Source organism: Anomaloglossus baeobatrachus, chromosome 11 (assembly GCF_048569485.1).
Source record: "Anomaloglossus baeobatrachus isolate aAnoBae1 chromosome 11, aAnoBae1.hap1, whole genome shotgun sequence".
NCBI lineage: Eukaryota > Metazoa > Chordata > Amphibia > Anura > Aromobatidae > Anomaloglossus > Anomaloglossus baeobatrachus.
In genome coordinates, this window is record NC_134363.1 from 30,108,533 (window position 1) to 30,132,505 (window position 23,973).

The window sequence follows — 23,973 nt, forward strand, 5'->3', positions numbered from 1 at the left end:
GCCTATATTCTCAACCGAAAATTGCCTGAAACGGTCCTGAAGTACAATGCAGTCAGTAATAAAGTCATCTCAATATGACTATAAGAAGCACTCATTAGCATGGGAGACTTGAATGCCAAAGTAAGTTATGGCAAAAATGGAACTTTTGTTGGAAATTTTGGACTTGGGGAACGAAACAAGGCTGGAGGCAGATTTATTGACTTTTTTACTACAAATTCCTATCCTACTTTGCAGGTGGGCAAGGGACACCACTGTTGAAGCCAGAACAGTGTGAGCAGGTTATGGGTTGGATGGCAGATAATACTCCAGTCTGTTTCCCATTACCCCCCCTGTAATTCACACGGTCCAGGCTGACTAACCAAGGGTCAAGACCACATAATCCTCACACTGATTCTCTTTCCTCCTACAATGGCAAATCCCAGGAGACAAGTCACCAAACTCCTGAACACTCCAAAGAACTCTTTACCTTTCCCTTTAAGGCTTCTTCTGGCTTTTCACCATGCATGTTTCAAGAGGCACATAAGATCATGGGTGGTGATGCCCAAATATTTGAGCAGCCACTTTCAGAAGAAGCCAATATGAGGTACAGCATTTACTGTCTCAAGATGATAATGTGACACAGTTGCCAACAAATCATATTAAGACTATATGTCAGGAGGAGGACCAGAGTGCAGAAGTGGAAGATAGATGGTGGATGACGAAGTTACTGATACAACCTGGGAAGGTGACATGCAGAGTAAGTGCAGCAGTAAAGAAGGGAAGGGCAGCACACTTCTGCAACAGGCAGCAAGAAGCTGTGGGTTGGCCAGAGGGACAATGTGGGCAACTGTTCCCCAGATAATCCACACACAGTGAAATCCGAGGCCAAGCATCATGTGGCCCTTTTTTGCAGAGAGTGCAGATGATAAGAAAATGGTCAGTTGCAACCTGAGCTTTACCAAGCTCTGTAGGAGCTTGACCATCACCAGCATGCTGGGGCACATGTCATCCAAGCACCCAACTAGGTGGGCCGAATGCTTGTGTGACGCCCTGGACTAGCCAGGTAGTCACAGGTAGGCCCTTACACAAACACCCGCCCCATAATAAGGTGACAGCAGCCAACCTACAAAACCCTTGTCACCTCTCTCAGTGTTCAATGGTCACACCAGGGGGGCAGAGCCAGGCGGTTGGCCACACCCACCTAGAAGTCCAGAAAGCCTGAGACAGGAAACAGTTAGTCAGAGTCTTGAAAGTGGAGTGGAGTCAAGTTCAAGTGCAGCAGGCCTGAGGCTCAGGTCCGCAGCGACAACAATGACCAGGGCCGGGGTCGTAGCCCTGGTACCGTGGCAAGGAGGCAAACATTGGTGGCCGCCTGCAGGAGCTGGGATTACAGCCGGTGGAACCGTAAGGGACCGGGACCGGGTAGTGGCCCGCCGGTACCGAACTGGGGAACCGATTGGAAACCGGAGCACCAGGAGGGGTACTCAGACCCAGTGCGAGGCCCAGAACCCACTGGACCGAGTCGAATTCACTGATTGGGGTCTGGACTTTAGGTCCTTTCCTACCCAAGACCCGACTGAAGACAACAGCCCAACGATAGGGATAGAAAGCCACCGCCCAGGCATCGAGATCCCATGGGCCAGCGTCTGCGGGCAAACGGGCTCTACCGGCACACACAAAGCTGGGGAGCGGACTACCATTGCTCAGGCATAGGAGTCATCATTTCTACCAAAAGTGAGGTGCAGGAGAAAGACGGAAACCACCAACCTGAAAAAGAGGAAAAACACAGCCAGCTGCGAGCACCGTCCACCATCTTGTTTGTTTTACCAGAGACTCCAGTGTGTCTGTAATAGTGAGTACAACAGTGCCCTTGGGCCGCGCACCGGGCCGCGCACCATGCCGCACCACACCGACATGCCAGCATGCATCCATCCACCCCCCTGCCTCAGCACCTCCCTCGGGCTCCTGGGACCATCACCCCATACCCACGGAGGGGTCAACACCAAGGTGCGCAACACCATCCCCGGGAGCCTAGTCCACGGCAGCGGTGGTGTCCATCCATTGACCATAACCCATGGGTGGCATCACAAACTCAAACGCGGCTCCAGCCGTGCACCTACCTACCCCCCCATCCAAAAGCGCAAGCACCCCTTTTCAGAGCGACGTGACCCCCAGGTCCAGAGGCGCTTGAGCCACCCACCCAAACGAGCCCGGACTCGAGCGGCTCGGCTGCTCGGCTGCAGCCGAGCGCAGGGCAGTACACATCGACTCTTCTGGCGTCACGAACAGGATTGAACCCATCCACTTACCTGTGGAAGTGCGCCTTGAAGTTATCGTCAGCGGAGTCCCGTTGAAAAATTGCAGAATCCACCATCTTGTCACTATCCAGTGGCGCGAAGTTTCCCGCCCAAGCTGTCTTCTCCAAGGAAAAGGGCGCGAAAGTTAAGCCCCGCCCTCAAGAACAGAGCGGTGCAGAAAGAAAGCAGAGTGCCCCGAAAAGACCAGGGGGTGTGGGGGGGAGGACCCTGTCCCATGTGACCAAAGGGATAAAGGGCAGGGATGCCAGGACTCTGCCACCCGTCTGGTTCCTGGACCCCGACAGAGCACTATGTCCGCCCCGTCCGGCAAGCCAGAATTCCGGGAGCCCGCGCCTGGAACAGCGGCATGGGGGGAAGCCCGGACGACCCTGATGTGTTGCCGCTTGCAAGTCCAGGTGCGGTTCCTGATGGAATGATGTATGGCCGAGATGGAGGAGATAACTGCGGCCGTGTGGCTGCGAGAAGTGAAAGCAAATATTGGAGAGCGGGTAAGCGACCCACGCCCCTATGTCCCTGATGGACCAGCCGCTGCGGCTGAGGGACCTGGTCTGCCCCTGCTCTCCATGTTGCTTCACTCACCACCCGTGCCGCTTGCTGCTGCTTCCCGGCTCGGTCCGTTGCCCCCGACACCGGCAGCGGAGTCTGTCCCATCCGCCTGTGAGGACCCACCTGGGGAGGCAGCCCACGGACAGCCGCTTGTGTGGCCTGCACCAATCCCGCTTCCCTGGAAGCTTAATTCCTGGAAGATGCCCGCTCCCGATGTGGTCCCGCCGGTCCCGGAAGTGATCGCGCCCAAGCTGCCCAAGGCCTCGGCGGTCCGCCCGGCCAAGATAAAGGTGGATCCCAGCTAGAAGGAGGCCCAGCAGGTAGCACTGGCCATTCCCAGATCTCAGGCCTCAGCTGAGGCGTCGCGGGGTTGTCGCTGAAAGGCAGCACAGCAGGCCACGACACAGCTGGGTTCCCCAGCACAGAAGGTGCCGGTCGTAACCGGCACGGGGGAACTCCGGCTGGGCCCAACCCCTGCGCAGAGGGAGCAGGCAGATGCTCCGTACTGGGAGCAGCAGCAGAACCAGCTGGGCCGGGAGATTGCGGCCCGTGAGAGGCAGAAGGCAGAGGTGCTGGCAAGGACCATTAAGGAGTAGGAGAACCTCCGCAGTGCCACCTATCGGGTGTGAGGCCCGACCCGAGAAGGCCAAGTATGCCAGTTTGACCCTCGCCATGGATGGGGGTTCATTTTCGATTCTGGCCCGGAGGCCGAGATCTTTGTCTCCAGGAGGGATGTCTACCCCCACCTTCCAATGGGTCATCCGGACCATGACCTAGTACCTGGTGAGCTGGTCACGTACACCCGACATTGCGGGGAGAGGGGCTGGTTCGCCCTTGACGTGAAGAGGAAGGAGAGCCGCAGTGTTCCCAGGCGGCCCCAGTCCCCTCCCCCACCGTACAGCTCTGAAGTCACGGTGGAACAGGAGTACGAAGATACAGATTAGAGGTAGCGGATCCTGGCTACCAAGTTGAAAAGTCCCCGTTGGGACCATACTGCCCGTCCCCGTTGGAACTTTGTTGATTTGCCCATTTTAAAATGAACATGGCTGAGAACTTGCAGGCCACCCTAAAACTTTTGGGTTTGTAAATAATTCCTGGACCGGGCTACCCTATTTAACAACCTCCGGAGAGGCGGATTGGAGGATGGGCCTGCGGGAAAGTGATGGCCGAGGCCCCGTCACCAATGTAACCGGTGGCGATCCTGCAGGTCCGGGGGTCCCCTGGACGTGGGGCCCCTGAGAGACAACCGGGTGTGGAACTCTGTACCCGTCCCGTGAAGCAAAACCTGGGCCCGTTCCTGGACTGGGGAAAAGGGGTGCTGCCCGTTTCTTAGGAATTTAAAATTCTGGAATTTAAAATTGTAAAATATTCTTGCAATAAAAATTAGCTGTCATAAATGATATTTTGTGTGTTCTGACTTTTTGTTTTTTAAATATGATACTAATTAAATTCAAATAGTTGTATAAAATGTCTGTTTTTACAAGTGATGGATTTACAGTGCATAAACCGACAAAGAAACAAGTAAACACTACATTGTGAATAGAAATAGGACCTAGGGAACCCTAGACTATTCCTGACATCAGGGTTACCCCTGAAGGTTTAGATTCTGGAGTCTCGTGCTTTACTATTCTGCTGACCAGCTCTAATCTGTTACTCCCCCCAGGGAAGGATGGTGCAGGAGTGTGATGGAAACACAGATTAAAGGCCCCGTTAAATGCAGCGATGTCATTAACGATATCATTAGCGAGCATACCTGCCCCCGTCGTTTGTGCGTCACGGGCAAATCGTTGCCCGTGGTGCACAAAATCGTTTGGAGCCGTCACACGGACTTACCTCCTTAGCGAGTCGCTGTTGCTGGAGAACCGCCTCCTTTCTAAGGGGGCAGTTCGTGCGGCGTCACAGCGGCGTCACTAAGCGGCCACCCAATAGAAGCACAAAGACAGAGCTGAGCGGCCATAACAGCCCGCCCACCTCCTTCATTCCTCATTGCCGGCGGCCGCAGGTAAGCTGCAGTTCACCATTTCCGCGGTGTCACACATAGCGATGTGTGCTGCCTCGGGAACGACGAACAACCTGCGTCCTCAAGAATCAACGATATTTTGAAAGTGAACGACGTGTCAACAATCAATGATAAGGTGAGTATTTTTGATCATTAACGGTCATTCGTTGGTGTCACACGCAACGACGTCGCTAACATTGCCAGATGTGCGTCACGGAATCCGTGACCCGGCGATATATCATTAGATAAGTCATTGCGTGTGACGGGGCCTTAAGACAGACAGCAGAAAACCGTAACTCAGAAATACTGCAAACTCACAGTAATAAAAAGTAAGAGAGAAAAGTAAGAGTAAAGGAGAAAAGCAAGAGAAGTAAGACAGAAACATAAGAACCAGAAAGGTAACATATATATTTATGAATGCTTTTGTTTTCTACTAACACATATATAAATATATTCAGTGATTTTCCTTAATACAAAATGCCAGCACATGTAACTCAAAGATGGCACCTGCATCGTGGACAATGCCTAAGGTGATAAAAAGATTGAAAACACCCAAAGCTTGCAACAACCAATCCAGTAGAGAAGATGCAAGTTGCTACACGCCCCGAGCCCGACCTGCGATATTTGATTGTACTATATTTTGTCTACACCCTTTTCTTATTTAGAACTATAAAAGTTTTGTGAACAATAAACAAGCAGAATTCTTTTGATAGTCCGTCATGGAAGGAAGCTCATAACAGATTTAAGTCTATTATTTCTTCCCATCTGTGCACACATGATATTATAATCTGAAAAGATCAGTCAGACCTTGTGAGACCCTAAGGGGTACTTTGCACGCTGCGACATCGCTAGCCGATGATAGCGATGCCGAGTGCGATAGTACCCGCCCCTGTCACAGCTGCGATATCTTGTGATAGCTGCCGTAGTGAACATTATCGCTACGGCAGCTTCACACGGACTAACCTGGCCGGCGACCCACCTCCATCCTAAGGGGGTGAGTCGTGCGGCGTCAAAGCGACGTCACGCGGCAGGCAGCCAATAGAAGCGGAGAGACGGAGATGAGCGGGACGTAAACATCCAGCCCACCTCCTTCCTTCCGCATAGCCGGTGGAAGCAGGTATGGAGATGTTCCTCGCTCCTGCAGATTCATACACAGCGATGTGTGCTGCCGCAGGAACGAGGAACAACATCGTACCTGTCACTGCAGCGAATTTAGGAAAATGACCGACACTACACAGATCACCGATTTACGCTTTTGCGATCATTTATTGGTGCATCTAGGCTTTACACGTTGTGACGTCGTTACTGGCACCAGTTGTGCGTCACTTTCAATTTGACCCCGACGACATCGCAGTAGCGATGTCGCAACGTGCAAAGTACCCCTTAGTGTCTCCCCTCAACAAAGGTTTAGATGCTGGAGTCTCGTGCATTACTATTCTGCTGACCAGACCAGAAGTAATCTGTTACTCCCCCCAGGGAAGGAAGGTGTAGGAGTGTGATGGAAACACAGATTAAGGCGGGCTTTGCACGTTGCGACATCGCAAGCCGATGCTGCGATGTCGCACGCGATAGTCCCCGCCCCCGTCGCAGGTACGATATCTTGTGATAGCTGGCGTAGCGAAAATTATCGCTACGCCAGCTTCACATGCACTCACCTGCCCTGCGACCGTCGCTCTGGCCAGCGACCCACCTCCTTCCTAAGGGGGCAGGCCGTGCAGCGTCACAGCGACGTCACACGGCAGGCGGCCAATAGCGGCGGAGGGGAGGAGATGAGCAGGATGTAAACATCCCGCCCACCTCATTTCTTCCGTATAGCCGCCGGCGGCAGGTAAGGAGATGTTCCTCGCTCCTGCGGCTTCATACACAGCGATGTGTGCTGCCGCAGGAACGAGGAACACCATCGTACCTGTCACAGCAGCGTAATTATGAAAAAGTCGGAGCCTGCACCTGTGAAGCCCCACAGGTGTAGTGTCGGTGCATTACCTTCAGGGACTCCACTCGGCTGGATCCGGTCACAGGTAGGAGATCTTCTTCTTGTCGTGACGCCACTCTCAGATTTGCGGTCAGTGGGGGACCGCCACTGCAGGTTAAGGGATGCCTGGGGCTGATGGTGAGTGCAGTTAGTTGGAATAGCCTCCTGAGAGTGAGGCAAGCCCCAGGGCCCTGTGTAGATGTGTAGAACTACAAGGCGCAGAATGACTCAACACAGGCAGGATGTCTTTCAGGGTTTTTACTCACAGTTGATGGCAGGGTGAGCGACCCGGGCGTAGCTGGGATGAACCAAGTGGGAACCAGGTGTCCTTCAGGCTGACTTGTGAGGGTGACTACTAACTCGCCTTCCTTAGCCCTTGGTGGTTTGGGGTAACCCCGACTTTGAGTCCCTATGGGGGTCACCCAGGGAAGATGCTGCAGCCTCTCTCCCCTTCGTTTGCCGTTTGCTTGTCGCCTGGACCAGGCCACTCCAGCTGCTTGCCTCCTGTGACCTATGGGCCCTAACTGTGGCTACGTGGCTGCGGCTTTTGTGGTGTTGTGGCGTGGGCTTTGAGAGCCCCACACCGGCAGGTTTAGCAAAAGAAAGCTGGATCTATCTCCGCTTCGGGATCTGCCGCCCGTTTGGGCCTGGTACTCTCTAGCAGTCTCCTTACTTCCCACTCCGTTGCTCTCTCTCTAGCTGAAGATGGATTTCGGGTAGCACTCCTAGTTGACCGTTCTCCCCCGTCGGTAGCCACTGCGCGGGCGCTGTCAGACTGCACAGCCCCAGGGATCTGCTCCTCACTCGAGCTCCCTGGACTCTACACTGCTCTGGCTCACTGCCCCTCCTCTCCTGTTCTTGCCTACGCCACCTAGCAACCAGACTCTCTTACCACACCCCTTGAGAGGAGATGGAGGCTTTTGGCCCCCTCCACTATTCCAGTGAAGGTGAAGGCTTTTCCCCCTCCTGGGATCCCCAGGGGTCCTCTCATGGGTACATGTGTGAGACCTGATCACTATGCGCCTGTGTTCCACACCCCGGTCAGCCTTCTGGATTACCTGTATTGTACTGTCCCCAGCATGGGTGCAGTACTCAGTGGTGCCTGACCAGGTCAGGGGCGCCACACACCGATGATACGATAACGACGCTTTTGCGCTCGATAATCGTATCATCTAGGATTTACACACAACGATGTCGAAAGTGACGCCGGATGTGCGTCACTTTCGATTTGACCCCACCGACATCGCACGTGCGATGTTGCAACGTGCAAAGCCGCCCTAAGACAGACAGCAGAAAACCGTAACACAGAAACACTGCAAACTCACAGTAATAAAACGTAAGTGACAAAGGAGAAAAGCAAGAGAAGTAAGACAGAAACAAAAGAACCAGAAAGGTTAACACCACAACCGCTCACAGCAATAATGCACAACAACTACCAGTTAGTCTGGGTCACAACATCTCACCAGACCAGTATAGTGAAGCTAAAGCTGGCATTAATGGAATAGTCCAGCCAGCATATAAAAGTTGGGAGTGAATGTAAATGGCTGTTCACAGCATGTGATCAAAAGAAACTAACAAGCAACCCAGCAGAGATTAACTCTTGCTTGCCTGCCTATGTCTGCAGTTCGTGCCCATGTCTCCCTGCACTGATCATCAGAAAAGACATCAGAAAAGTCAGCGGGCAGAGTGCCGAAATCTGTGGTTTTCACAGATCTTGACACCATCATAATAGTTGGCAATGCCTGCAAAAATTTCCTTGTGACACAGGCGTTGGCATGTGTGGATAGGGTTAAGGAGAAAATCTCCCTCCATATGTGGTAGATGCTAGCATTGTTATATAGCCAGAATCTATGCCTAACAGCCATGGTGGACAAAACAATCACTGATCTCGGGGAGAAACAGCTGTCTGTGGATGGATACCTGGCCTTGGTATTTCCCTTGTCATATCTTTAAACTCGTCAAAGAGTTGGATATTGACTAAAAATAATATGGTGGTTATGGTGGTGTCCTTAAAAAGAGCCACTCCTTGGCTAGGTCCTTCCCAGAGGGATATCTGGCTATTTTCTGTGTCAAGACTCCACGGACCTTTTTTGATTTGCATACTTCAAAGGGGGCAATGCACCTAGGATTTCACTGTGTTGAGCGCCTTTGCTTACTGCCGGCAGTGTTTTCTCTGGCTGGTCTCCCCGAGATCAGTGATTGTTTTGTCTTTCTGGTCTACTAGGCATTGCTCCCACCTGGCCAGAATCCTATTCCACACTGATGAGGGACAATACCCCGAAACAGCTGCCTGTGGAAGGATACCTGGCCTTGGTATTTCCCTTGTCATATCTTTAAACTCATCAAAGAATTGGATATTGACTAAAAGGGCCACTTAATATGGTGGTTATGGTGGTCTCCTAAAAAGAGCCACTCCTTGGCTAGGTCCTTCCCGGAGGAATATCTGGCTATTTTTTGTGTTGAGACTCCTAACAGAGGCTCCACGGACCTTTTTGATTAAGAGCCATGGTGAGTGACAGCGGCCTTTAGATTTAGTTGTTGCCACTTCTCATCCCTGCCATTTTGGAATTCCTGTGGATCTCAGCCACAGGTTAAGCTCAATAGAAGACTAAAGGCTACTTTACACACTGCGATATCGGTCCCGATATCGCTAGTGTGGGTACCCGCCCCCATCTGTTGCATGACATGGGCAAATCGTTGCCCGTGCCGCACAACAGCCGTCACACATACATACCTGTCCGGCGACGTCGCTTGACGGGCAAACCGCCTCTTTTCTAAGGGGGCGGTCCGTGCGGCGTCACAGCGACGTCACTGAACCGCCGCCCAATAGCAGCGGAGGGGCGGAGCTGAGCGGGACGTAACATCCCGCCCACCTCCTTCCTTCCTCATAGCGGCCGGGAGGCAGGTAAGGGGAGCTTCCTCGTTCCTGCGGCGTCACACGCAGCGATGTGTGCTGCCCCAGGAACGAGGAACAACCTCGTTACTGCTGCAGTAACGAGATTTGAGAATGGACCCCCATGTCGCCGATTAGCGATTTTGCACGTTTTTGCAATGATGCAAAATCGCTTATCGGTGTCACACGCAACGGCATCGCTAATGCGGCCGGATGTGCGTCACGAATTCCGTGACCCCAACGACTCCGCATTAGCGATGTCGCAGCGTGTAAAGCCCGCTTTAGTAATGCTTCAGATATACTGCAATACTGTGGTTTTAGAGAATGTAGTGCAAAAATACTATCAAGTATTCCAGTTCCCTTAAAAGACTAAAAAATAGAGCAAAATATAAAAAAAATTCAAATTTTTTAAAAATATCAAAATTGAAATCTATTTTCCTTTGCTAACTTATAGTTAATATTGCCAAGTTAGTAAAATCCTGTTTTATCAAAATATAAATCTACTTAAGCCATATAATAAACAACGTAAAGAGAAAAAAATCACTGAAACAGCAGAAATTGCATTTTTGAGGGGGTCACAATAAAAGTCAATTAAGACTTCAAATGTACCCCAAATTTCTAAGGGTAGAAAGGTTGGGTCACCATGCAACAAAATCTGTTACGCGGGAGGATGATTCGTGCCAAAAATAATAGAAGCTCTAATGTCTCCCAAGGTCCTCTGAGCAGGTGGTAAAGCTACGGAAGACACAGCTTCCGAGAACACCAAACACACTAGGCAGTGTTGATGTCACACTCGCCGGTAGACATGATCTTGTTAACTTGCACAGAGAGGACCCTGCAGGTGACTGTCCATGCATGAACAGGGCACTACTGGACAGTAGATGCAGCTCAGTTAACTCCACTGAACTGCTACGAAAGATCTAGTATGGTGGAGGACAAGCAGGGATACACTACCTGAGGAAAGCATTGATGTATTGCTGAAACGCGTTGTATTATCTGAATAACAGGAGCATTCTGAAAATATTTTAACAATAAAACAACTTAATCTTTAACGGAACCTGTGCATTGTCAGCGCTCGCCAAACCGATAATCCAATTATCTACTATAAGCAGGGATACACTGACCTTATGAGGTGCGGATACCCACGTCTGGCATGCCCCTAGACACCAACAGCTAACTTAGGGTGCCCACACAATGAGTTAACAGTCCGACCTCTGATGCCAAACCCTGCCTACCACCTACAGACTAAACACAAAAGAGCCAAAGTGACACATGCGCAGCCATGTGCGTTGTCCAGGACCTTTTAAAGACTAAGCCTTACCCCAAGCCTAGTACCAGATGGCAATGGCGCCGGCAGTGGCGAATCGGAGACCACCACATAATAATAATCATAATAATTTTTATTTCTATAGCGCCAACATATTCCGCAGCGCTTTACAATTCTGGAGGATCATATACAAACAAGTAACAGTTATCGAAAATACAATATTTAGAGGGAAAAAAAGACAACCCTGCTCGTGAGAGCTTACAATCTACAATGAGATATGGGGGGGGAGGGCAAGGTACAAGTGCTTATTTACAGTGACAATCCAGCCATCTCAAGAAAATGGGGGATAGATAATGGCTTCCTGGACCAGATGGCCAGAACCTTGAGATGCATTTGGGTGCCATGGAATTTGACGTGGGGTTATGTTCTGAGAAGTTGTGGAGGGACTATGTGAATTTAGTTCGGCTAGGGAGTGTGATATGCCGCCCTAAAAAGATGCGTTTTTAGGGTGCCTCTGAAGCTGAGTAAGTTGTGATTCATCCTAACTTCTTGGGGTAGAGTGTCCCAGAGGTTTGGTGCAACTAAGGAAGAAGTCTTGGATACGGGAGTGGGAGGTTCGAATTAGTCTGGATGTTAGTCAAAAGCCATTTGCAGAGCGTAGAGAATGGGTGGGGTGATAGACATAGAGGAGGGTGCAGATGTAGGGGGGTGCTGCACTGTGGAGAGCTTTGTGGTGATAGACATAGAGGAGGGTGGAGATGTAGGGGGTGCTGCACTGTGGAGAGCTTTATGGGTGAGAACAAGCAATTTGAATTGGATCCTGTGATATATGGGCAGCCAGTGCAGTGACTGGATCAGAGCAGAAGCATCCGAGTAATGGTTAGCCAGATAGGTGACCCTGGCTGCTGCATTAAGGATGGACTGTAGAGGAGAGAGTCTAGTTAGGGGGAGACCACATTACCAGTAGAGTCATCAGCGGCCAAATCGGGTCCACCACATCACCAATGACATCACGATGGCCAATCAGAGACTGCCGCGTCATTGGTAATGTAACGTGCATGCGAAGTAGCACGAATTCCGCACATAGAGCCAGGAAAGGCAGCGGGAACCTGAGCATGCGCGGTAGGGCAGCACTTGGACTTATGCGGGCTTTACACGAGTCGACCGATCGTGCGATTTCACGATCGATCGTACCTGCCCCCGTCATTTGTGCGTCATGGGCAAATCACTGCCTGTGTCGCACAAAGCCGTGAAACCTCCGTCACACCTTCTAAGCGACATCGCTGTGGGCGGCGAACATCCTCTTCCTGAAGGGGTAGGGACGTTCGGCGTCACAGCGACGTCAAACAGCCGCCCGCCAATAGAAGCGGAGGGGCGGAGATGAGCGGGACATTAACATCCCGCCTACTTCCTTCCTTCCGCATAGCCACCGGGAGCCACGGGACGCAGGTAAGCTGTGTTCTTCGTTCCCGGGGTGTCACACGGAGCAATGTGTGCTACCCCGGGTATGATGAACAACCGGCGCCATTTTAATTAAACAATTTTTTTAAAACTGAGCGACGAGTACACGACTCACGATTTGTGAGCGATACTGCGTCGCTCGGAGGTGTCACACGAGACAACGTCGTGAACGATGCCGGATGTGTGTCACGAAAAAGGTGACCCCGACAATGCATCACACGATAGCTCGTCTCGTGTAAAGCCCGCATTAGCCTCAGAATGCACAAAGGTCCTGGAGACCTAACGCTTACTGGCCAGGCACCTGTAACGGCAGACAGGTGGTGCAGGAGAGCCCACAGGCACCGCAGCAGGGGATGAAGATGGAACAGGAGCAGTTCAAGGCTCGGGAGAACCCCGAACCGTAACAACATCCTTACTTAATTTCTATCAATGAAAAAAAGAAATGTCACAAGTCTTAGATAAAAAATATCATTTTTATACAAAATTCAAAGTTATTTTTTCATCACTTAACTAAAATTGATGCAGTTTTGGTATCGCCGTAATCACATCATGATTGCCATCGTAAAATCAAAATCACAAAAAATATTGGCTGAATTGAATTTTTTTCAACATTTTATACCACTTGGAAATATATTCCCAGTTTTCAGTACATTTAGTGGCAAAATAAATAGTGTCATTCAACACTTTAACCTGTCAGGAAAAATAACCATCATACATCTATGGATTAGTGATGAGCGAGCATGCTTGTAACTACTCGGTACTCGCACGAGTATCGCTGTACTCGGGCTGCTCGGCGGGGACCGAGTAATCTCGCGATACTCGTGCTGTACTCGTGGTCTTCATTTCTGCATGTTGGCGCTCTTTTGAGAGCCAGCCCTCATGCAGGGATTGGCTGGCAGACCACTGCAATGCCACAGCCCTGTTAGTTGTGGAATTGCAGTGATTGGCCGGCCTGCACAGCGTGACCGAGCCTTTATACCGGCCGGCGCGCTGTGCTCTGCTCACAGCCATCCAGACAGTCAGTGCAGGGAGAGTGTCGCTGATTCAGGGAAAGCTTTGCGGCCCTTTATAGTTAGTTCCGGAGCAGGGCTGCAAACAGTGTGACCAGAAGTCCTTCTCAGGACTATTCTAGTTGTATACAGGCAGGCAGGGTATAGCCAGGTCGGAGTACAGTAGCAGAGTCCTTCTCAGGACTATTGTTGCTATATACAGGCAGGGTATAGCCAGGTCGGAATACAGGCTAGTGACCAGAAGAGTCCTTGTCAGGACTATTGTAGCAGTATACAGGCAGGCAGGCAGGGTAGTGGTGACCGTATACCAGCCTTCATCATATCTGGGGCTGGTGTACACAGTCTAAAACAGTCCAGATAGTGTCAGACTTCTCAGTAATTGTCGCTCCTAAAAACCAGTTAGGTTCTTATTGCGTCCGTGCTTGCATTTAAAAACAGCACGTGTGTGTCTGTCGGTGGCAGCGTACAGGTGCGCGTTTTGCACAAACTATTATATAACGCACAAGTCTAGTGTATAATACACGTCAGTCAGCAGTGTCTGATAGTGTCAGACTTCTCAGTAATTGTCGCTCCTAAAAACCAGTTAGGTTCTTATTGCGTCCGTGCTTGCATTTAAAAACAGCACGTGTGTGTCTGTCGGTGGCAGCGTACAGGTGCGCGTTTTGCACAAACTATTATATAACGCACAAGTCTAGTGTATAATACACGTCAGTCAGCAGTGTGTGATAGTGTCAGACTTCTCAGTAATTGTCGCTCCTAAAAACCAGTTAGGTTCTTATTGCGTCCGTGCTTGCATTTAAAAACAGCACGTGTGTGTCTGTCGGTGGCAGCGTACAGGTGCGCGTTTTGCACAAACTATTATATAACGCTCAAGTCTAGTGTATAATACACGTCAGTCAGCAGTGTCTGATAGAGTCAGACTTCTGCAGAGCACTGCGGCTAATGCCGCTGCCCCTGACTGCTGAGCCCCTCGCTACGTCCCCCATGGTCACCTCTCCCTCCTTCCCATTGTGCAATGCCCCCCGCTGACCCCCCTTCCCTGCTGGGACCTCCTCCAGGGCATATAAGCAGCCTCCGGAGTCCCTCCTTCCTCTTACCACAATCTGCCCTCAGGGTGAGCATCGCCGATGGACCCCCTGGAAGCAGCGGTAAGAGAAAGGAGCGGACGGGAGGGAGCCGAATGGCTTGCCTCCCTTGTGGGCACCAGCTCCCTCCTGCCAGTTCCCAGCAGCAGTGGGCGCAGGTCTTCCAGACCCTCCCGTCCACCGCAGCGTCTAAGCCCCACCACAGATTCCAGGCGCAGGGCGGCCCGGTCCAGAAGGTCCGGTCCGCTTTCACCTCCTGCTCCCGGCCCTAGCCCCTGATCCCCCGCCCTACATTACGCCGGTCGCCATGGCCACCTCGCGCACCTCACCCGCCGGGATGACGCGGCCCCGTGTGACTCCCTGTGGCATACGGAGGTCGCGTCACATCCGCTATCCATGTTCGCCGCGTCACTTCCTGTGATGCGGCGATCACATGATAACTCGTCACTTCCGGTTTCGGGTTCCGGACCGGAAATGACGTCAGGATCCGGAAAAGCAAGAGAATGCGGCGTTCGGCGTACATATCAGCTGTTTTTAACAGCTGACATGTGTGACTACAAGTTACGGGTGGAATCGCTTCCACCTGCAACTTGTAACCCCTTACATCTCGCTGCAAAAGTCTGGCAGCGAGATGTATATGCGCGGGCATTACTATCACTTACCACCGCCCCCACCGAAAGTCACACGTGCGTGATCACATGACTTTCGTTGGTTGCCATGGTAGCACAGGGTCATGTGATGACGCCTGTAGCTAACTTGAGTCACTTGCTCTCAGTGCCGGCATACTTCCGGCATTGAGGGTAAAGCAGTGTATCTGCAGATCTCAGCTGTGTAGCTGAGATCTGCAGATAGTGCAAAGCGATCGAATTGTTGATCCATACAGCCCCCTAAAGGGACAAGTTTAAAAAAAAAATAAAAATGAATAAAATAAAAATAAATAAATAAAATTAAAAAAATAAAAAAAAAATAAATAAATAAATAAATATGTATACATATATACACATATTTGGTATCGCCACGTTCAGAAAAGCTTGATCTATCAAAATATAAAATCAATTAATCAAAGAATAATAATGCTAATAATTTTATTCACTTGAGTAGCGCTGTCCACGGCGCTTTGTCCCCATTGGAACTCACAATCTAGAGTCCCTAATCTGATTGTTAAATTTCGTAGCAGCAAAAAAAAAACAAAACAAAACACAAACACCCAAAATTACGCTTTTGGTCACCGCATGTTTTGCGTAACATCCAATAACAGGCGATCAAAAGTAGCATCTGCGCAAAATGGTACCATTAAAAAATGTAAACTCGAGACGCAAAATAAGCAGTCATTGCGCCATAGATCCCAAAATGAGAACGCTACGGGTTTCGGAAAACGGCGCAAAACGTACGCCACTTTTATTGGGCGATCTTGTTAACACTATCAGGAGTAGTTCTGGTTAACCCCACGTTTGTACAACATCAGGATGTAACGCGGCAGCGCCCGACTTACACAGGGACGTGTTCTACTGCTGTGTATCACAGCTGGGAACTCACCTAACACCAGATACAGTTAAAAAAAAAATAAATAAATAAAAAATTCGCGCAAACGAATACGTCGATATCTCTTCCCTAATATCAGTGGACCAAAACACAGTCAACAAAGAAAAGAGAGTCAATTCGCAAAATACTGCAATACCATTTTCAACTCCTATAAAACCCATTGGGGTTCTGCGTGGTGGAAGTACGACGAAGAATTTAGAAGATGCTTGGCATTCAAACCGTTGGGAAGTTAAGCCACCGATTCGTGGCTTATGATGGCGCAAAAGTCCCACCAGTCCTTTCCAGGCCCACCAAACTTTTCCTCTCACCACGCTACACCTGGAGCTGCAAATGTCCGCAGACGAGGTCGCTGTTGGCTTTTCAATGAAGGCCATCGCAGGTTTCAAGGACTCCGCAAATACAAGCACGAATGCTCATCGTGCGGAGGCAATCACACCTCCTCCAAATGCGATAAGCAACTAGACAGGCGTCACACTAAAAATGCACCACCAAGTCCCAAAGACTCCAGTGAACGTGCACGTGGTGGAGCCATTGCTAGAACGTTACCCCAATAAGGCTGCGGCCAACGCTATTAGGGACGGTTTCAACCACGGTTTCTTTATCCCCCTTTATGTTCTCCTCAGAACTAACCTTCGCCCCCAACCTCAAATCAGCCCGGGACCTCCCACAGGTCCTGGCGAACAAACTGCTGAAGGAAGTGGTGTTAGGCAGACTAGCAGGCCCATTTATAGATTTACCATTCTTAAACCCTCGCGTTTCACCCCTAGGGATAGTGCCTAAGAAAGAAAAGGGTGAATTTCGCCTCATACACTACTTGTCCTTCCCGGCTGGGCGGTCAGTCAATGACGGCATCCCCACAGAGGACTCAGCAGTTTCCTACGCATTTTTGACAAAGCGGTCGCACTGGTGCGAAAAGCAGGGTAAGGAGCACTAATGGCAAAATCGGACATAGCATCTGCCTTTCGCCCGCTACTAGTGCACCCCGATTGTCCCACCTGCTAGGGTGCTATTTCAACAAAAAATTCTGTTACCACATGTGAATTACCATGGGTTGCTCCATATCCTGCTCACACTTCGAGCTCTTCAGCTCTTTCCTGGAATGGGTGGTTAAGGACGTAGCAAAGAATAAATTGGTCACCCATTATTTGGATGATTTCTTGTTCGTTTTCCCACACCAACTCTAAAGCATGCTCAACCGCATTAAAATCTGTCCAGGTCATAGCGGACAAGTTTGGGTTTCCGCTGTTGGCCAAAAAAACAGTTGGCCATGTGACCTGCCTTTTCATTTGAGAATCGAAATAGACTCAATTATCATGATGTTTCGGCTACCACTCGAAAAGGTTGAAAAAACCACATCGCTCATTGACGGGTTCTGCGCGGTTCGTAAGGTAACCCTGGCGCAAATGCAATCTCTATTAGGCTTGCTCGCCTTCGCCTTTAGAGTCATGCCCATGGGAAGGGGCTTTTCCCTGAGGCTCTGCCTGGCCACTAGGAGCATAACTGCCTCCCATCAAAGGATTTGCATCACCAGCGCTCTACGTGAGGAGCTCGGTGTATGGAGGTCCTTCATAGCTACTTACAATGGGCGTTCATGTTTCCAGGAACAGGAAGTTTCCAGCGCTGATATATCTATTTTCGGATGCTGCCGGGTCCACCGGATTCGGAATTGGTACGCTAATCGCTGGCCCAACACATGGCACCTGTCTGGGTGGACAAAAAAAAAAAAACTTTACTCGAGCTGTTCCCTATAATAGTAGCTACATGTCTTTGGGCAGAAAAGTTGGCGAACAATCGGACCCGCTTCAGGACTGACTACATAAGTGTCGTCCACGCCGTTAACCACCTCGCATCTTCCTCACCACCGGTGATCAGCTTGCTACGGTACTTAGTTCTTAAGTGCCTTGAACATAATATCTGGGTCAAGGCCAGCCACATACCGGGGATTGATAACACTATCGCTGATGCCTTATTGCATTTGATTTTCAGAAGTTTCAAGCATTGCACCCAGAATCTGACAACAATGGCCAAAAGTGTCCAGAGTCCCTCTGGACGGTCCCCGTGGACAGTTGATTCCGCTGGTTAAGGCATCCCATGAACGTGGCATTTGTATGGTAAGGCTTGGGACGAATGATTTCAATATAGTTCAACCGCTGCCTAGCCAGGTGTCCGCGGTTTTTCTTAGCAATTCCGTTGCTCGAGACATAACGCATCTACATATCAGTGGCTTGCCGGGCACAGTAGCGTGTTGCAGGAATAGCCTCTCACTTTCAGGTTCGTGGATGGACTGATGTCACCAAGGCCTTTCTGTTCAAACAGGCCGTTAAAGGCTGGAAGCGCTGGTGCACGGAGAACAGGAAGGCCAATTCATTCGTCATCCTTTCCGGCATAATAAACCAGCTAGGTGACGTTTGCACCAATGACAGCGAGGTCCTCTTGTTCTCGGCCGCCTTCTCGCTAGCATTCTTCGGAGCCTTGACGGTCAGCGAATTAGTTAGCAGGTCCCTAGGTCGCACCGGTGGTCTGTTACGCGACAATGTTATAGTTTGCAATGGTGGAGTACGGGTTCGCATAAGGCGCTCCAAAACAGATCAGCTCGGTAGAGGAGTTTGGTTCCCTATTTTCCCGTTTTCAGGTATCCTATGTCCCATCCTTACCTTGCAGCGACATTAGAGTCTTGGGTTCCCAACAAATTCTTCTTGGAGCACGCAGAGTGATCCCGCTCATGGCGACACAACTTTCGGCATTGCTCAAAATGTCTATTTCCTACCTGGACCTACAACCAGGAGATTATGGCATGCACTCCTTCCGCATCGACACGACAACCGAGGCAGCAAGGGCCAGCTTCATACCTATCCTTGCAGTCCTGTAGTTCCCTGCCACCAGTTGTCCACTGTTTGGCACGTTTATATATTACACAAAAAAAAAAAATAAATAAAATAAAATAAATTGTTAAATAAATATATGTATATCATTTCGGTTATCTAAGCACCTTCAAACCTAAAGAAACATTAATACAATGATGTTTACTGACACGATGATGGAAAATGTTTTGCATACAAGAGAGGTAACCGTTTTTCTTTTAGCTCTGTCGAGACCTAGCATCTGGATCCTAGGTCACTCACACATATTCTGGGCAGCACGGCGGACTGAGTCGAGACCGGGTGGAAGCGTGCTGGGAGTTTGTGACCTCAAGTTTCACTGGAGAAGAGTTCGGGGCCTGGCCTGGGCCCAGGTCCTGCCCGTGGTAGTGAGCATCTCCAGAGTAGCCACTGGCCTAGTAGTGCTGGTCATTCACGGGTGGAAATGACCTGGTAAATGTGAGGATCCAGGATCTGCTTGCGGTCATGCAAGTGGTCCTAGATAAGTTCAGCAGCTTCTTTCCTAGATAAGTTCAGCAGCTTCTTTAGCAACGTAGTGGGGGTATGGTCCAGTATATTACCGAGATTGAGTTGTACAGGGGCAAGGAACATAGCAGCTGTGGAAAGGTCAAGGCAACACGTTAATATGCAGATCGCCAAATTTATAGCGTCAGGAAGAGGGATAGTGCCTGGACACGAGATGCTGGAATCAGAGGTCAGCCGTTTGGTGCTAGAGGATGGTTTTAGCCTTAATGATATAGGCCTAGACAATTTCCTGTCGGACAGTAAGGACAGGGTTGAGCGGGCCATAAGGGCCCTGTGTGGGGGTCGCAGCTCAGGCTTGGACCTTCGCCACTCCGTGGCCAGTGGAAGAGGGATTTGGTGAGAGCCAACCTGCCACGGACGGCCGTAGGCATCGGGCCTCCTCCCTCAGGTTTAAGGCGGATTTGTGCCTGTGGTTAAAGCTGTGGCCAAAATAACAAGCAACCCCCTTTTATATCAACATTGAATGGTGTTACGTGGATACCTTCAATAAAGTACAAAAGAAAGATATTCCATGTGTGGTCTCATTCATTGCGCGGTGGGGAGGGGGAACCGGTTGGTGGGTCTCAGCAGTCTGCAGAGCACTGCGGCTAATGCCGCTGCCCCTGACTGCTGAGCCCCTCGCTACGTCCCCCATGGTCACCTCTCCCTCCTTCCCATTGTGCAATGCCCCCCGCTGACCCCCCTTCCCTGCTGGGACCTCCTCCAGGGCATATAAGCAGCCTCCGGAGTCCCTCCTTCCTCTTACCACAATCTGCCCTCAGGGTGAGCATCGCCCGCCCTCCCTCCCTTAAGAAGGTTCTGTTACAAGTTCGGAAGTCAAAGCCGGTGGAAAAGGGATTTGGAGAGCCTACCTGCCACGGACGGCCGTAGGCATCGGGCCTTCTCCCTCAGGTTTAAGGCGGTTTTGTGCCTATGGAAAAAGGTTATGGTTCAATTTCAAAGTCACAGCCGGTGGAAGAGGGATTTGGTGAGAGCCAACCTGCCACGGACGGCCGTAGGCATCGGGCCTCCTCCCTCAGGTTTAAGGCGGATTTGTGCCTGTGGTTAAAGCTGTGGCCAAAATAACAAGCAACCCCCTTTTATATCAACATTGAATGGTGTTACGTGGATACCTTCAATAAAGTACAAAAGAAAGATATTCCATGTGTGGTCTCATTCATTGCGCGGTGGGGAGGGGGAACCGGTTGGTGGGTCTCAGCAGTCTCAGTAATTGTCGCTCCTAAAAACCAGTTAGGTTCTTATTGCGTCCGTGCTTGCATTTAAAAACAGCACGTTTGTGTCTGTCGGTGGCAGCGTCAGGCTCCATATTGTCCCTGGATAGAGACGTGCATGATGGCCTGTAAACATGAAGTGCCCATTGTAAGGAAGTGGGTCTATTGTAGTATAGCCCTTAGGCAGGGCAGCCAAAAATTTGGAGGCTCCACATTGTCCCTGGATAGAGATGTGCATGAGGGCCTCAAAACATTGTTCCCATTGCAAAGGAGCGGGTCTCCTGTCGTTGTAATGCCCATTCAGAAAGAATGGGCGAAAAAATTTACCACTGGGGGTATACCTGAAACAACGGCTTAACTATTGTAACGGTCACCATGATGGCGCATGAGGAGAAGGAGGAGCAGTCCAGCGATTAGCCAAAGTCCAGAAGTGTGTTACCATGGGTGAGTGGAGGTACATGGCAAATTCCCGTTACAAACTTTAAATTCCGCTGTCATTTGCTGTTGGTGTGTGGTGAAGTCTGGCCAAATCCAACCCTTGTTCATCTTGATCAGAGTCAGCCTGTCAGCATTTACAGTTGACAGGCGGGTGCGTTTATCTGTAATGATTCCACCTGCGGCACTAAAAACACGCTCTGACAAAACGCTAGCGGCAGGGCAGGCCAGGACTTCCAAGGCGTAGAGACTAAGAGCCAATTCATGCCACGTGTCCAGCTTGGATACACATTAATTGTAAGGCACAGAGGAATGTCGGAGTACAGTTGTTTGATCTGCAAGGTACTCCTTGAGCATCTGGCCAAACTTAGGATTTCTTGTGGCACTACCCCTCACCTCAGGGGCTGTGGTATGTGAGGGGCTGAGAAAACTGTCCCACATCTTAAAGACTGTTCCCCTACCTCTGGCGGATTGGACTTGTGCCCCTCTCGGCTGTACGCCTTGGTTGTCCACTGATTCCTGACCTATGCCGCTAGCGTTTTGTGAGGGGAATGCTTTGCCTACTTCCGTGACTATGGCCTTCTGGAACTGCTGCATTTTGCCTGACCTCTCCGCCTCGGGAATAAGAGACATAAAGTTCTCCTTTTAGCGTGGGTCTAACAGTGTTACCAACCAGTAATGATTGTCGGCCAAGATGTTCTTAACGCGAGGGTCACGAGACAGGCAGCTTACCATAAAGTCAGCCATGTGTGCCAGACTCTTAACAGCCATCACTTCAGTATCCTGACCAACACGATGACTGAACATGCTGTCCTCCTCCTCCTCCTCCTCATCATCTACCCTGTCCTCTGGCCAGCCACGCTGAACCGAGGATATGACTGCATGTCATATCCTCAATTTGGCCAGAGAGTTGCTCCATGTCTTCATCCTCCTCCTCGTCATAGTCCTCCACTGCACGTTGTGATGAGACGAGGCTGGGCTGTGTGTTATCAACCACACCCACTAATGTTTCTTGCTCAAACTCATCGCGCTCCGCCTGCAATGCATCATGGTTGTTTTTTGAGCAGAGACCATTTTAGAAGGCAGAGAAGCGGTATGGTGACGCTAATAATGTCGTCATCGCCGCTCACCATCTTGGTGGAGTCCTCAAAGTTTTGGCGGATGGTGCATAGGTCGGACATCCATCTTCACTCCTCAGGTGTTATGTGTGGAGTTTGACCCATTTCCCGACGGCTTAGGTGATGCAGGTACTCAACAACTGCCCTCTTCTGCTCACATATCCTGACCAACTTGTGCAGAGTTGAATTCCAACGCGTGGGGACATCACACACCAGTCTGTGTGCCGGAAGATGCAAACGGCGTCTTAAGCCGGCAAGGCCGGCTGAAGCAGTAGGTGACTTTCGAAAATGTGCAGACAGGCGGCGAACTTTTACCAGCAGATCAGACAGCTCTGAGTATGACTTTAGAAACCGCTGAACCCCGAGGTTGAGCACATGGGCCACGCATGGAACATGTGTCAGCTGGCCTCGCCTCAAAGCCGCCACCAGGTTCCGGCCATTGTCACACACGACCTTTCCTGGCTTTAGGTTCAGAGTTGTGAGCCAGTGATCTGCCTTCTGTTTCAGAGCTGTCCACACCTCTTCTGCATTGTGGGGTTTGTTGTCACCTATGCAGATTAGCTTCAGCACTGCCTGTTGCCGCTTCGCTGAGGCAGTGCTGCAGTGCTTCTGTGTCGCCCTGGACAAGCCAGGGGCCACAGAGCACAACACTTAAACACCCCACACTCCCTGCAGGCATATCATAGTCAAAACACAAAATCCTTGTTGCCTTCCCCAGGGGCTGTTGTCCACACTAGGGTGTGGAGCCAGGCGGTTGGTCTCCACCCACCGAGGAGGAGGGAAAACACAGGCAGTGAGAGTTAAGCTAAGGAAGTGGAAGGAGGAAAGTAGTAGAGAGGAGAAAAGTGACAGCAAAGAGCCTGAAGTTGGTCCGGGTGTGTGGCCCGGACAGGACAGCAAGGTTGGCAGGATGTGGTGACCGTCTGCAGTGGAGGCCGATTGGAGTCTGCCGTAAGGACCGTGGACGGGTGGTGACCCGGCCGTACCGGACCGGTATACAAAGAGAAGCCAGCACCATTGGCAGAGGACTTTCGGATCCCGGCAAGGCTTGGTGTCGCCGTGAATTTGCCAAATCCGTTAGTGAAGGGGACCTCAGGGTTTCCAAACAGCCAAGTCCAGATAGAAGGCAACCGTCCAACCGTGAAGGGGAGACACCGCCACCGCCAAGGGCAACCGTCTCCCAGGGCCAGCGCCTGTGGGCAAAAGGGGCTCCTCCGGCCCATATCCAGGTCGGGGAGCGGGTTACCGTTGGGAAACCATCACTACCAACACTTAACTTAGGTGCAGGGAGAGACAGTCATCACTAACCTGCAGGGAGGAACAACCGCAGCCGTCCGAGTGACCCGTCCATCCAGCCACTTGTTTTACCGTGAACTGTGTCATCATCATTGGGCTGAGTGAGTACCTCCGTGCCGTGCGGCACAGCGCTGCCCCTGCGTCCCTGCACTTCATCAGGCCCCGCAACCCGCCTGTCATCCATCTCTACCCCATCACCAGGGCCCGGGACAACCAACCCCCCTACCCACGGAGGGGAGAAATAACAACAAAGCTGCTCCCTGTAACAGGCTCCCGGGATCCCCGTCCAGAGCAGCGGTGGTGTCCACACAATCACCACAACCGTGGGTGGCGTCACGGACAATATCCCCAAAACCCAAACCACCCCTTTTCACTCACGGGCGAGTAGCGCCGCTCGAGTCCCCGGGATCCGGCCATCGCTCGAGCCAACGAGCAGC